This window comes from Lemur catta, chromosome 1 (assembly GCF_020740605.2).
Source record: "Lemur catta isolate mLemCat1 chromosome 1, mLemCat1.pri, whole genome shotgun sequence".
Lineage (NCBI taxonomy): Eukaryota > Metazoa > Chordata > Mammalia > Primates > Lemuridae > Lemur > Lemur catta.
The window spans coordinates 149,961,584-149,975,522 of NC_059128.1; positions in this window are offsets into that span (position 1 = coordinate 149,961,584).

Genomic DNA, 13,939 nt, shown 5'->3' on the forward strand with positions numbered 1-13,939 from the left:
GAGCAAGGGTTTCATCCTTCCTAGAGAAATAAAAGTAGCATGACATACACTTGTACTGGACACACCACTCTAGGGACTGCCAATGTCTGGCATATAATTGGTATTTACAAATATTTGGTGACTGAGGGACTTCTCAACTCTTACATTGTTCCCTTCTAACAAACATCTGCCAGATTACTTGCCTGGTGGCCCATGGCCCCAGTAGAGGAGAGAGAAGCAGAGAGGGAGAAACCAAGTTATAAGCTTGTGAAATCCTAGGTATGTTGCTAGGAAGTGGTGGTGTATGGTGGTTCAGGCTCTGGAGACATACTGCCAGGCACCAAATCCTAACTCCACTTCTTCTGGGGCATATGGCCTTTGGCAAGTTATTCCACCTCTCTGCCCCTTGGTAGGCTCATCTCTATAGTGTAGATGAGCATTGCACCTTCCTCTTAGGGTTGAGATAAGAAATAAATGAATCAATACAGGAAAAGAACCCAGAAAAATGCCTAGCATAACTGAAGCATTCAATACACATTGGTTATTAACCATAGTACTGATACTAGTTCTATATCCAGAACAAGGATGGATGGACTATGAGACTTACCTCCCTGGATATCCTTAAAATAAGTCTCCATGACCTGAGCCCATCTGAATGGTTCTCTGTTTCTTTAAACTGGAAAATGCCTGCCTCAAATAAAACACCACCTCAGAATACTATTTCACTGAAATATCTGCTGAATAAACTAGCAGGCAGCTAAGGTGGGAAGAAAACCCTGGAGAGTGAGTGGTGGTAGGCAACTTCTAAAATGGTTTCCAGTGATCTTTGACACCAGGTATTCATACCCTGATCCCTTTCACTTGTGTGGGCTGGATCTAGGGTCTTAATTTTATTTTATTTTATTTTATTTTATTTTATTTTATTTTATTTTATTTATATTTTTGAGACAGAGTCTTACCCTGTTGCCTGGGCTAGAGTGCCATAACATCAGCCTAGCTCACAGCAACCTCAAACTCCTGGGCTCAAGTGATCCTCCTGTCTCAGCCTCCCGAGTAGCTGGGACTACAGGCATGCACTACCATGCCTGGATAATTTTTTCTATATATACGTTTAGTTGTCCAGCTAGTTTCTTTCTATTTTTAGTAGAGATGGGGGTCTTTCTCTTGCTCAGGCTGGTCTCAAACTCCTGTGCTCAAATGATCCTCCCGCCTTGGCCTCCCAGAGTGCTAGGATTACAGGTGATAGACACCGTGCCCGGACTAGGGTCTTACTTCTAAAAGAGAATGTGGAAAAAATGATGGGATGTCACTTGTGAAATCACATTATAAGAAACTAGTCTCTCTTCTCCTCTCCTCTCTTCTTCTCTTTCTTCTTCATCCTCCTTTCCATTCTCCTCCCCTTTCTCTTCCTCCTCCTCCTCCTCCTCCTTCTCTCTCTCTCTCTCTCTCTGTCTCTCTCTCAGCTCTCAATCTGAGTAAAGCAGCCACATTGTGAGTAGCCCTATAAACAGGTCAATGTGAAAGGAACTGTTGTCTCTGCCAGCAACCCACAAGGATTTAAGGCCTTTCAACATCCACAAGAGTGAGCGTGGAAGCAGATACTTACTCAGTTAAGTATTGAGATGACTTGAGATGACTGCAGCCCCAGATGACACCTTGCTTGCAGCCTAATGAGACGCCCTGAGACAGGGGACTCAGCTAAGCTGCACCGATTCCTTACCCATAAAATCTATGAAATAAAAATTGTCATATGGCCTTTGGCAAGTTATTTATGTTCTAAGCCTCTAAGTTTGGGGGTAATTTGTTACACAGTTATGGATAACTAATACAATGGGAATAAAGAATAACAAAGGTAGTAGCAACCTTTCTTTTATAGTTGTCCTAAGAATGTACCTAAATAACCTGCAAGGATGAAAAGAAACAGTTCCACTGTCACCATTCAAAGAATGTCCTAAAGAGTATTCATCCCAAAAGATACTTCAGGAAAGGGGGAAGAAAAAGTATTCCTTGTCAAACAATCTACATACTTCATTTCCCCCTTGAAAGTTTGTGATAAGCATAGCCATACTGAATGCTCTGGAAAGCCCTACAATAACTTGATTTATCCCAGAATAGCCCAAATCTAGTTGACTCTAGGAGCCTTTTTCTTCATAACACCTATTAACAGGCTATGAAACATCTAATCCTCAGAACATATTTTGGAAAACACTGTATAAGATTAAAGCTGACACTTTAACTTTAGCTCTCAGGACTGGAAGGGCCTTTTATCTGTAAGATCTCTGGATAGGTAGTTGAGAGTTGGGTTCTGGGTTAAGTCTTGCCAGTAAGTCAAGGGACTTTAGGCAAGTCTCTGAAGCTTCCTGCAAAATAAATAGAGCTGCCCTGCCTTAAATTCCGTACAGCTCTGCAAATCTATGAGGTCATTCAGTGCAACCTCAGAAGAGGAATCTAAAGTACAGTGTAAGGACCTTGCTTATCCTTTCACTGCTGTAGCCACAGGCACCAGCCCTGGGCCTGGCACATAGCAGTAAATACTTATTAAATGAATGAGATGTGCACACTGTGGTATAAGATCTGTATTTTATTTGGTACATACAAAGTTAATAAAGTGACTAAGTAAAATTGTTCTTTTTCCCAAGTTGATGTATTCCCAAGTTCCTATGAGGGAAAATTTCTATAAATTTATTGGGGAACTTTGGATGAGGAGAGAGTGAAGACAGTTACAGCACTGCAAAGTTAGGCAATGCCTAAGTGCTCTGGGGGATATGAAAATGAATAACACCCTCCAATTTATAATCCAATAGAACTAGGGCCTGCAACTTTTTCTGTAAAGGGCCACATGGTAAATATTTTCAGCTCTGTGGGCCATACTATCTTGGGCCACTGCTCCATTCTGCTGTTGTAGCATGAAAGCAGCCATAGTCAATACGTAAGGGAATAGGCACGGCTGTTCTCCAATAAACACAGCCATACCTGCAGGCCAGAGTTTCTTGGCCCTTGTGATAGAAGAATAAAGTGATTATTATGATCTAATTTAGTACAAAATCCAGTATGAGGCAGAGGATGTTCTCTATCATGATCACTGAGAAGAGTGAGAGCTTGTGTCTGGGCAGTCATCGAGGACATTTTCATGAATATTGGCTTAGTCTTAAAAAGCAGGTAGAATTTTGACAAATGAGATTAGGAGAGCGGAAAGGCTACATTAGAAGCAGAGTAAAAGGAAAAACAAAGTCATATAGGGTAGCAGTCCCCAACCTTTTTGACACCAGGGACTGGTTTCATGGAAGACAATTTTTCCACGGACAGGGGGGAGGGGGAAGGTTTCAGGATGATTCAAGCACATTACTTTTATTGTGCAGTCAAACCTGTCTGCTAATGATGATCTGTATTTGCAGCTGCCCCACAGCGCTAACATCACTGCCTCAGCTCTACCTCAGATCATCAGGCATTAGATTCTCATAAGGAGCACACAACCTAGATTCCTCACGTGTGCAGTTTACAATGTGGGGCTCCTGCTTCTAGGAGAATGTAATACCACCACTGATCTGACAGGAGGTGGACAAATGGGGAGCAGCTGTAAATACAGATGAAGCTTCACTAGCTTGCCCAGCGCTCATCACCTGCCATGCAGCTCGATTCCTAACAGGCCAATGACTGGTTCTGGTCTGCAGCCTGGGGGGTGGGGACCACAGATGTAAGGGATACTTAGAAATGAGCTAGTAATCTAGAGTTGAGATGCATTGCCACATTTTATATTCATTTGCTACCATTGAAACAATGACACACTCCAGGTCATATAAAGCAAATTAATTTTCTATTTTAGAACTGATAGTTCATATTTCTGTGTCCACTATCCCATGGTTTCCAAAAAGGAAAGTGTATCATTTAGGCATGTATTTGGATGCAAGTAACAGAAGGGCCAAAGGATAGTGGATTAAACACATAGGGGTTTATTCTCTCCCATAACACGAAATCCAGACAAAGATGATTGCTGACAGCGATTCATTTGCTCAACAATGCTTTCAAGGCTTTCTGTCCTTATACTCTGTGCTGGATTGTCTGTTGTTGACTCATCTTCACCCTCTTCTGTGGTCTCCTCTGCATTACCTAGGAGAAGCTGAAAAGTACTTTTTCCAGATTCTCTTCTCAGTGTGGTTCCACATTAGAGTTTGTCAATGAGTGGAGTTCAGTCAATGTTTGGAAGATGGAAAAGATGGAGAGGTGGTTTCAGATAGAAGAGAAAAAATGAGCAAATGTAAGATTTACAACATCTTTTTGGCTGGTGTGAAAACCACTTACAAAATTGTTGTAGACTGAGACCATTTGTGGGAGCTTTTTGGAGATAATTGGAATGGGAGCAGTTTCCTCAAGAGCTTTTGAGAACTTCCTGCGTTGGTCCTTCAGGCTGAAATTTTTGAAGTCTCCTTACCTGACCCTGACCTTCAGAGAGCAGCTTCCCTGATCTTTGTTCCTATGGTCTTCCAACATTCATGTAAGTAATTATTCTTGTATTAAACCCTTTATTCCTAAAGTACCTGGAGGAGCTCTGTTTTCCTGATTGAACCTAGCAATATACTCTCAATTCACTTAGTGTATTGGTTTTTATTCTCTTTACTGTTGCCTTGTTCTGATAAGATAGCCACTGCAGCTCCAGACATCACATCAGCATTTGAGACAGAAGGTCAGGAGAAGAGAAGGTGCCAATGATATATGTCCTCCTTTTTTAAGGAAAACAGACATTTTCCTAGAAATTATTTTATCAGACTTTCTCTTAAGTCTCATTGGCACCACCACCTCCCATGATCATACTGAGTTTACATTGCTCCGGGGTTACAGGTTCACTTCTTTAGGCATGCCTGGTCTTCCTGATAGCTCAAACAAAAATCCTTAAATTGGGTTCAAGTGGCTCTAATTGGCCTAACTTAGATAATATGCCAATTTCTGACCAAGTGCTTTTGCCAAGAGGATGAGAAACACTCATTGGCTTAGGCCATTCTGGAGCTGGAGTTGAGTTGAACCTTACTTGGTAGGAAATCTGAGGCACTGTTACAGAAAGGAAGCAGCATTGGAATGCTAGAAAGGTCCACTATATTAAGGGTATAAAATTTTGACCTAGAGGAAAGCAATTAGAAAGAATCACCACCCAAGAATTTAAAATTTGAAGAATGTATATGCAACTATAATTTGTCAATATATAATTTTAAATAAATAAAGGCACATACTCTAGGACACAGAAAAAAGTAAAATAAAATTTAAAGAATGTATAAAAGGAGTATTTTGGGGGTGGGAGGTAGATGCCTTTCCTTATTCACTTGTGACTTGATTCAGACCACACATCAACCTGGAGCAGAGGTCAGCAAAATTTTTCTGTAAAGAGCCAAACAGTAAATACTTTAGGCTTTGTGGGCAATATCATTCAACCACACAATTTTGCCATTGTAGTGCAAAAGCAGCCATAGACAATACATAAACAAATGGGGTGGCTGTGTTCCAATAAAACTTTATTTATCAAAATAGGAAGCAAGCCAGATTTGGCTCAAAGGTTGTGGTTTGCCAAACCCTGAACTAGAGCATTTCTTATCCTTGAAGTGATACAGACTTGGGAACTAAGATTTTTCAGGCTTTGCTCAATAATTGATTTTATTATTATTTATTGTTTTTTACTTGATTCTATACAGAGATAATATTAATACATTCATCGTGAAGACTTCGACTCCCAGCCTATCCCCTGACTGCCAAATCCTTCCTTCTTCTAATCTATATAGGTGATCATTTTCATTATTTACTTCTGTCTTTTTAAAATATTTTTTATGGAAATGCAAACACATATGAACCTATTTTTTTATATTTCCATTTTTCCCATGCTATACATATTTCTTTCCATCTTGGTTATTTTTTTTCTGAACAATTGTCTTCAAGATCTTTCCACATCGGCTCATAGAGAACTTTTTCATTTCTTCTTACGGCTTCATAGTATTTCAGAGGATGTACCATAACTAATTCAATCAACCACCCATTGGTGGATGTTTGGGCTGTTGCTAGTCTTGTGCTATTATTTAATACAAACAAGGCTATAATGAATAAAGTTATAAGAGAAGTAATTTTGCCGAAGTGCAAGTGTGTTGGTTGGAGAGATTACCATAAGTGAAATTTGGTATGAGTATGTTCATTTGTAATTTCAATAGGTAAATTGTTCTCCATATGGGGTTGTACCAATTGCATTTGCACAATGTGTGAGCAGCTCACTTCCCAGGGTTCACCAACAGAGTGTGTTAGCAAATCGTTGGCATTTTGCCAACAAGGTGCAAAGGGGTGGTTTTAATTTGCATTTCCTTTATGAGTAAGGCTGAGGGTACTTATTTAACATTTAAGACAGTCTTTTCAAATCCTCAATGAGGCAGAATTGCCATCACTGATTGTATGTTCCTAAGCATAATTATTGGAATAGTATTCTTCAATGTTATGGAAACCATTAACATGTATAGTTTTATTTGCTAGTCACTCAGAAAATGAGGTCATCTATATTAAATTCATGCAAATCTGTTCTTTTAAAAAAAAAAACTCTTCGGGCCAGGCGCAATGGCTCACACCTGTAATCCTAGCACTCTGGGAGGCCGAGGCCAGTGGATCGCTCAAGGTCAGGAGTTAGAGACCAGCCTGAGCAAGAGCGAGACCCCGTCTCTACTAAAAATAGAAAGAAATTATATGGACAGCTAAAAAATATACATAGAAAAAATTAGCCGGGCATGGTGGCGCATGCCTGTAGTCCCAGCTACTCGGGAGGCTGAGGCAGGAGGATCGCTTCAGCCCAGGAGTTTGAGGTTGCTGTGAGCTAGGCTGATGCCACGGCACTCACTCTAGCCAGGGCAACAAAGTGACACTCTGTCTCAAAAAAAAAAACAACAAAACTCTTCTACTGTTCAATTTAGCATATCCCCTAGATTATCTATCTATTCTAGATCATGTACTTCATGAAAGTACCTTTGAAGCAATGAAAGTTTTTTTTTATGGTACATTAAGAAATTCAGATAGAAATTTTCTAAAGAGAAAATAACTGTTAGCAAACACCTCTCCTGATAGAAAGATGATTATTTCATTTTACTTTAATGTCATGAAATTTTGTGCCATCCTGATGTGTAGCTAAAATGTCCATCTTTTCCTGAGAGCTTTATAGGAGCAAAGAAATAGGTTACTTTGGCAAATAATGTTTCTTTCAATGTGTCTTAATTATAATTACAGTGTTTTGGATGCAGTTCTATCGCCTATCTCTATACATTTGTTTTTGTTTTGTATTAATCCAAGTAATCACAGAATCAGTAATTGCATTCTATTTGTAAGAGAATTTATTAAATTATGTTCTTATGTGGTAGACCATAAAATAAGTCAGAGTGAAGTTCAAAGGAGAAGTTTATAAAATATGAAGTTTATAAAATTTGAAGATTTCCTCCTACAAATGTCAAGAAAACAGAAAACTTGAAATAGGGATTCTCTCTGGCTTAAATTTTCTTTCAGGAAATTTAATAGACATTGAGCTTCAGAATTATACATTTTTAAGACAAAAATCCTATTTATTTTTATTGTAAATTATTTAATTTTAAATTTAGGTACAATAAATATTATACTGAAGAAATGTATTCCACTTAATAATTACACAGAACAAATTCATTTACTAAGGAATTAGAAGGGATTTTGTTAGTTATTAAATTAGTGACACAATAAAGAATGGAGACCACATTAGCTACAAGTTATAAAATAGAAAACTACATTATAATTTTGATAATAAAAACAAAATTAAAAGGAGCTAAAGGATTATATTAACTATAAAATTTTCTAAACATCTAAAGCATTGTAAATGCATCTACTTCTGGTAGTGTGAGTTTCCTAGGCTCTTTGGCTTTTCAAAGAAAGGAGTTATATTTGGGTTACTGCGTAATCGAGTGTATTGAAAGGTTGCACAGAGGAGTAAAAGAGACAGGAAGATATCTTAGCAGGTGCACAGCCAGGCCTTGTAGAAAACAGGAAGTTATTTCAGGACACAACAGTTCTGGTGGCTCAACAACAGTTGCCTAGGCCAACAGCACTCAGCAGCTTGCTACACCATGCCCAGATGCTGACTCCACTGTTCTGTCTTGACTCTCTGTGACTGCCTTTCCTGAGTTTCTTCTGGACCTCTCTATTCTTCTTCTCCTGGACTCTTTACTCATTCTCCCTTATGGCTCCACTGCTTTGTGGCTTCTGCTTATGAATTGCCTTCTCTTGGATATCTCTCTGCTGTGCATGAAATCTTTGTGCATCTGTCTTAGATAAGTTTCCTCAGAAGCAGACCCTGACTTTAACTTTAGTGTGATTTATTAAGGTGATTTATTAAGGAAGTGCCCTCAGGAAAAATCAGTAAGGGAGCGAGAAGGTCACAGAAGGGAAAGAAGCCAAGCAAGGATGCAATCTCAGGCACAGACCATGGAGGGTCCTTTAGCCTGTCCCCAATGAGGGAGCTTGAGAGTGTAAGTTAGGCTTCAGACATGCAAACTGGAGGCAAGGAGCTGGGGTGCTCCTACTGTCACACTGTCAGTCACTGGTTAAGTGACTGGAGATGCATGAGCTTCTAGGCACTTGTGGCTCTCTGGTCACTGGAAGGAAAAGTTCCAGGGAGGGGGCACACACAAATATGTGTGTGATCTGAGGATCTTGGATGTGCATGGAGCATTGCTTCACCATTCCTCTTAGCTTCAAGTGTGGCCAGATTGGAGTGCCCTAGGAGAGAAGATCTAATTAGGTCAAGAAGTTACACTCCAGTATAGGGTGCTCCTACTGGGCACTGGGCCACTCACTCCATAGGCCGCTGGACACCTGTAGACCTTGCTACATGCTACAGTGCGTGGTCACTTATGTACGATAAGCCTCCAAAAGGGGCTGTGGTTCTGACATCATGCTGAGGACTCTCAGAAGAGAGAAGAGTAACTGGCCTGCATCTTGCATAGTTTCTTGCAGTCCAGACTACTTGATTTTGTTTTAGTTTGTTTACACCTAGATATATTCTAGTTATTTTGATTTTATTTGCTGGGGGGTGGGTGGGGGGATATTTCAAGTGTGTCTTGAAAGTAGCCACCATCTCTTGATCTCAGATTGGATGTTCTTGGATGTGTCAGTGTTTTAAATAGTAATTATTGTTCATGTACAGGTGCTTGTTATTTTCTCATTTAATTTATTTTTTACAATCGTATTTCTCAAAACAAGACTCCAGTGGTACCTGTATCATAACCTCTTCAGGTGCTTCTCAAAAATGCAGCTTCTTGGACCACATACTTAGTAGGTTTGGGCGTGCCCTAGTAGTCTGCATTTTCAATTATTAATAGCACTCTAGGTAATTTTCTCAAACTAATGTCAAAGTTTGTGAACCACTGCTTTACAAAGTAGGTATTAGTCTCTTCATTTTACTATGAAGAAAATCAAAGCTTTAAAAGGCTAAGAAATTCACCTGCAGTTACACAGCTAACACCGAAGGTGTCTCAAAAGTTCTTTTCCATAAAAGGAAGTTTCCATTGCGTTTGCAATGTGAAAGTTCACTTGTTTACTATCATCTTAAAGCAAATTTCAGGGTGTCTATGACTACATAGTGCCTCTGTGTATATCATTTCATTTAGGCTAACTACAGCCTCCCAGTTGTATGACTACAAAATTATAATTTGAGTACTTCTATGTTCCTACTAGAGAAAAAGACTTGAGTTCAAGGCAGCAGCCAAACAATTTTTTTTTTCCAGATACAGTGATTATTGTATGTTTGGTGAAATGCTGAAAGGGTTCAACATGTGATACTTGTTCCATGCGGTAGGGCCAGGATTGCTGTCCTATATGTAGGATAACCTGAGCATGTACATAGAATTTTGAAGTGTTGCTTCTGATCCAAGTGAGAATGCAGGAATTGGATGGGGATGAAATTCTCTCATATCTGGCATGTAGTGCAGATCTTGCAAGTCTGGACGTGGCTGTGTAGAGAAATGGCCACATTTCTCCATAAACAGTGCTTTGGAACATTTGGCAAAGTCACAGCAGTTCTTTACCTCCAAATCCAAGTATTGGCCTGCTTGCAAAAAGGTGGAGCATAGTCAATAAAAATCTGATGTGCTTATGTGCCCATAAGTCATTCTTCTATGGGAAAGAACTTAGAGATACCTTAGGAGGTAACAGGGTCTGATTCTAATCTATGCTTTGTCTGAAACCAGAATCTGTGTTCCTTCCACTAAATTATCCTTTCATTATATGTGTTGTTATAGACTGAATTGTGTCCCACCAAAATTTAAATTTGAAGTCCAAACTCCAGAGTGACTGTATTTGGAGAGAAGCCTATAAGATAGTAATTAAGGTTATATGAAGTCATAGGCTGGGACCTTAATCCAATAGGACTGGTGTCCTTATAAAAAGAGAAAGAGACTCCAGAGATCTTTCTATTTCTATTTGCTTATGCACAGAGGAAAGGCCATGGGAGGACATAGCAAGAAGACAGCCATCTGCAACCCAAGGAGAGAACCCTCAACAGGAACCAACTGGCTGGCACCTTGATCTTGAATTTGAACTGTGAGAAAATAAATTTCTTATTTAAACCACCCAGTTTGTGGTATTCTGTTATGGCAGCATGAGTGTACTAATACGTGTGTATTGAGCAAAGCCTAGGTGACCAATCCATTGTTCTTTAAGTGACTTTCTCTACTCTAGCATATTCACAAAATTTTTTGAAATTATGGTATCTTAAACTGATAAGATTCAACCAGACTAAATCTAAGAAACTTACTGACACATATATCTCATTTATCTAAGAAACTGAGGAACATTAAAAAAAGTATTAATAGTTAGAATTCTTGTGCTTTAAATCCTTCATATAACATATTCATATAAAATATATTCATATAACATATTTTATTCTTATGTACATTTATGTATTTAATTCTTATGTGTTTTATTCTTCTTTACATGAATTCGAAGACTACAGCCATAACATTTTGGCTAAAGAAAATCCAGTTCAACCTTTATTTTATAGGTAACTGGGAGATCCAGAAAAGTGTTGTTTTTTTTTTTTTTTTTTTTAGGCAAGCACGAAAATGAGGTTTATTGAGGAGAGAAAGATAGGATTATAGGGCAAGAGTAACATATAGGTTTACAGAGCATGATACATATGCCACAGATGACGACTGGACCCATTGTCCCAGCAAGGGAGAGCAAAAGGAAAGGTGCAAAAAGGGCAGAAAGGTTAAGTGACTTGTGAAAGACACATAGCATAGTAGCCAAACCAGGATTAGAACCCAGTTGTAGTGACACCTGGTATATCTTGAATGTCTTCCAATTTACCATGCTAAGTACTATAATACAAAGGTAATAAATTTTTATTATAAAATGTTTTAGATTATCAAGATAATACAAATTATCAGAGACAGAATACTTGTCACCTTAACACTTGAAAGAGAGTGCTATTAATATTTTTAACGTTACTTCCTAATAATAATGTTGGGCTGTATTAGTCAGCTACAGATACAATGATGCTGCATAACAAACAACTCCAAAGTGGTGACTTACCACAACAGGCATTTAGTTTTACTTATGGGCCTGTGAGAAATCTGTGATTCTGTTGGGCTCAGCTGATATCAGCAGGATTTAGCTTTAGGTATAGGGAGGGTTGAGGTCTCCTCCATCTGTCTCTTCAATTTCCTTGGACCCAGGACTTGTTCAGATCATGTTCTTTTCAGGACAGATGGCAGAAGCTCAAGGACCAAGCCAAATCATGCAAACATACTTATGTATATGGTTTGTATAATGTCTACTGATATTTCATTAGTCAAAACAAATCCTATGGCCAAGTGCAACATAAATGGGGATAGGGCTATATATACCACCAGCTCTCCTGGAAATTATCACAAGAAGATGGGTATAGAATTCTATTATAGGAGAATGATGAATAGAAAATAATAACCCAATCTATGAAAAATATGACTTGAGGTTCTTGGTTATTATAATATGTTTATAAAATGTAATTTATAAAATTCCATGCAGCAAATTTATGAGCCAAAAGTGAGAATAAATTCCAATATGGTATACACATTCTCTTCTTTAAGATAAAGAAACATAGTATTAATTAAAAGTTCTTTCTTCCTTAAGCAAAACATACGTCTCCTCTGAAAAATGTTTGCTTTTCTTATATGCAAGCCTTTGTTTACATGAGAGAAAAATATATTCTGGTTGTAAACTTGTCATTTTGGAAAAATTTTAATCGTATGAGGAGTTTTAATGTTTGGGCACGTGAGCTCAACTTCATTTACCTAATCATGGACTCAACTATTAGATAAAGGAGAGTTCTGAATCCAAGAATGTGGACTTTGGAGATAATAAAATAAGGAGGCCAATGCAAAGTCCAGGAAGAATGACAGAAAACTCTTTGTAGAGCTGTTGGAATGGGAAGGAATCCCATACAGACTAATGTGATCCAAATGTTGCCTTTGTCTAATAAGAATTGGGCACTTTGTTTTTGGGCTACACAAACTTCACTTCTGACCCAAATCTCATTTAACACTGGTTTAAGCAAAAATGGAATTTATTAGCTCACTAAGTGAAAATCTCAATGTTTGTTTTGGTTTCAGAGGCAGGTTGATCAGGGGCTCAAACAGTGTCACTAAACCCTACTTTTCCACCACAACCATCCACTTGGTATTGTTTACCTCCATGATGGCTCCATGCTTGATAGGCTCTTCCCCCATGTTCCAAGATGGCTACGACATCTCTAACTGTAATTTCAACATCTCATATTCAAATGAAATAATAATAATAATAAAAACAACATGATAAAATCTTTTTCCCAGGATTCTCATTGCATCTCATTGGCTCTGAGCAGACAATGTGTCCATCCTGGTACCAATCCCTATGGCCAGGGGGATGAACTGTAATAACTGACTTAGCCTCAACCCACATGCTCCAGCCTGGAACTTGAATGGAACCCCACCTGGAGCATGTTGGTTAAGAGTAGGGGAGAGGTTCCTCATGGGAATTTGAGTTATAGCTAACAAAGACAGGAGTGTGAATGTTGGGTGTCAAAAAAAAAAAAAGATATTTATAGAATGGGTATACATTGTTTATGTGTTGTGTTGGGAATATTCTTTGGCTGTTTTATAGTTATAGGTGATTTATGGGAATCCAATAATAAACTCTGCTAAGAAAATGTCCCTCACATTTTTTACAAACTATGTCACTTCAGCTGTTCTGTGACTTTTATATTGTGTACTAGTGAATAATTACAATAGCTACCATTCACTGAGCATCTTCTCTTTGTCCAGCATACATTTAATCTTCATGTCAATTCTACCAGCAAAGTATTAGTGTTCTTATCTTAAAAACAAGGAAATGAGGCTCCGAAAGGTCAAATAACTTTTCCATGATTACATAGAAAACCTGGTGGACCATGTAGACTATTATTTAGACAATATCAGAAACAAATTAGTCCTATTTACCAGTGGCTTAACACAACTAAGCTTTATTTCTCACGTATGGTTCACATCCAAGTGGGTTTATGAGGGGCTCTGTTCCATATGAATGGACCTAGGCTGAATGAGGCTTTGCCATCATATAGCTGCACCCTCTGGACCAAGTAGCTGTCTCAATCACTACGGCAAGTGAAAAGAGAACTGTAGTGTCATGCACTGGCTCTTAAATGTTTCAGTTCAGAAGCAGCCTGCTTTACTTCCACTCACAGCCCATTGGCCAGACAAGTGACATGGCCTCTCAACAAATACCAGGGGGCCTAGAAAATGTAGGGGAGCCCTTGGATATCCAGTGAGCATCAAAATCACTACTACAGAGATAATCCTAGCTCTTCCTGACTTTAAATAGGTATTCTGAACATTAGACCCACATTTCTATATTTTGTCTAGCTACCTTTTATTTCATTGTTTTAAAGATTATTTAAAAAGTTGTTAAAGAGTTC